This window comes from Dipodomys ordii, unplaced genomic scaffold, assembly GCF_000151885.1.
Source record: "Dipodomys ordii isolate 6190 unplaced genomic scaffold, Dord_2.0 Scaffold197, whole genome shotgun sequence".
NCBI classification, from domain to species: Eukaryota; Metazoa; Chordata; class Mammalia; order Rodentia; family Heteromyidae; genus Dipodomys; species Dipodomys ordii.
Genome location: NW_012267413.1, coordinates 185,735 through 188,382, shown reverse-complemented (window position 1 = coordinate 188,382; position 2,648 = coordinate 185,735). Strand labels below are relative to the sequence as shown.

The 2,648-nt window shown below is 37.2% G+C and overlaps 1 pseudogene; it reads left to right on the top strand.

Moving 5' to 3' along the window:
* The first annotated feature begins 209 nt into the window (after nucleotides 1–209).
* LOC105999738 lies at nucleotides 210–826 on the top strand (annotated as a pseudogene).
* Nucleotides 827–2,648: the final 1,822 nt, after the last annotated feature.

Genomic DNA, 2,648 nt, shown 5'->3' with positions numbered 1-2,648 from the left:
GTAGAGCGCTAACTTTGAGCTGAAGAGCTGAGGGACAGTGCCCAGGCCCAGAGTTCAGGCCCCACGACCGGACCCCCCCCCCTAAAAAAAATTCACTCTAAGCAACCTTCACAAAAAGGCTTGTACTTAAATATTCATAGCACTTTATTCATTGTACCTCTGTGCTGGAAACAATCCAAATTCCATCAACAGAAAAATGAATAAACAAACTGTGCTGTTTTCGTATACTGTACTAGTGCTCAGCAATAACAAAATGGAACCATTAACATATGCAATAACTTAAACTTCTAAAGCATTCTATCCTACAAAAGAAGGCGGGTACAGAAACCATGACATGGTCTTATTTATGTAAAATGCAAGAGCAAGCCAACTCATTTATTGGGATGGACTAACTCCTGCCTCTAGGGATATGTGAGGCAGAGTGGGCTCTGGCTTGAAAGGGCCCTAGAGGACTCCCAGTTTTGATGGAAATGCTCTGTAGCTTGCTTAGGTAATAGTTACAGAAATGTATACATTATTCTAAGCCTATTATTTGTAAGATTCCACCATGTTATACAATGGTCAGGGCCAAAAGGTACAGAAGGTGATGGTGCAGCCCATCAAACTCATCTTCACATATTTACAAAATAGATCTCGAATTCAGGTGTGGCCCTTTGAGCAAGTGAACATGTGGATAGAGGGCTGTAGCATTGGTTTTGATGAATGTGTGAACCTTGTGTTAAATGATGGAGAAGAAACTCATTCTAAAACAAAGTCTAGAAAACAACTGGGTTGGATCTTGCTAAAAGGAGGTAACATTACTCTTCTACAAAGAGTCTCCAACTAGAAATGATTGGTGAAATGAGAAATTATTAAGATTCCTATACAGTTCTTTTTGTTGTTTTTTTTCTTGATTTTTGTTTTTGGTGTTTTTTGCTGGGAATCTAAGAAAACATCCATTCACATTGTTTGATGAACCCTGTTGTTGAGATGTATGCACAGTTGTGATGTGTTATTATCAGGTGACTATAAATACCATGCTATTGTTTTTGTTTTTTTAAAGCCTATTAAACTGTACACTGAAGATCTGTGCATTATATTAGGTATGAAATACATCACAATTAAACAATAGTATAATCTTATGTTTTTGTAATTTGGCTATTCAAAGGGAATTGGAGAATCATGTCCAATAAGCCATACTGTATTTTCTTTTTTCTTTCTTTCTTTCTTCCTCTTTCTTTCTTCCTTCCCTCCCTCCCTCCCTTCCTTCTTTACTTTTTTTTCTTTTTGTGTATATTGCCAATATTAGGGCTTGAGCTCCGGGCCTTGTGCTCTTGCTCTGTTTTTTCTACTCATGTCTGCTGTTCTACCACTTGAGCTGAGCCATTCCTTCAGTTCCAATTTTTTGCTGGTTTACTGGAGATAAGTATCATGGATTTGTCTGCCCAGGCAGGTTTTGAACCTGGATCCTCAGATCTCAGCTTCTTGAGTAGCCAGATTACAGACTTGAAGCAGTGGATTCCACTTGAGCCATACTATTTTCTTCCTAGATGCTTCTTCTGGATCATGTACAAAGCATATGTATGTTTAGTAATGTAAGAGGCTCCAACCCATGCCTCCTTTTAGATCTAAAGACTGTTATTTTTATACATGGTTTTAGGATACCACCTATCTAATTTCCAATCCTATATATCATCTCTGTTATAAGTGGCTGAAAAGTATAGTGAGGCACATCAGTAATAGCAAGAAGTTATATAGCCTGACAATGAAAGAGAAAAGAAACATTAAAATGATGACCTAAGAATTCAAACAAGTGTAGGCTTGGCATAATGGAGATAAAAATTAGCTGCTACCATATGTTTTCCCTAGACATAAGGTTTTGTTAGTTCTTCTGGAAGCAAACCATCTAAAAAGGGCTCCCAGAGAATTTTCTGGATGCTTTCCAGTCTACAGAGATTTTTTTTTTTTTGCAGGAACTTTCTAATAAGCTTGAAAAGCAAAACAACTTCTAACTTTAAAAAACTATACCAAACAGAGCAAAGTATTAAAACCTATTATTGAAGGAGAATATTGAACAGAGCTTTAAATAGAGAAAAACAGATGGAGTAGTAAATACAGAATGCATAGTGATATAAAAAAAACAAACAAAAAACCAGGCTGAATTTGAGGAGAATAATGAAAAGGGGGTGTAATTTGAGGCTGTGTATATTTGAGTTGATTCTTACTTGAATTAGATATCACTGTTACTGCAGGGATATAGAGTCCATAGAAGAATAAGGGAAGAATAAGAAGGTGGTGGAAAGAGATGTACTGGAATGTCTGTTGTGGTCAGGAGGAATGAGTGTGCAGTGTGTGGGAGTGTATCCAGGGAAATGATCCCTGCTAAATGATTTGTTTTGTTTCTGCCAAGTTTTCTGGGGATACTCCTCCTAGTTATGAGGATTAGTGGAGTGGCAAGTTTTGACAATACTACAAAATTTTGGGGGGGAAGGAGGAGAGAGGGATAGTTTGGAGGCTTTTTTTTTAGCTTTGGGGATTAAACTCAGCCCCTAGGTGCTATCCTTAAGCTTTTTTTAGTTTTTATTTTTATTTTTCCTGAGGGCTAAAGCTCTACTATTTTGAGCCACAGTTCTACTTCCAGCTTTTTTTGGGTAGTTAATTAGAGGTAA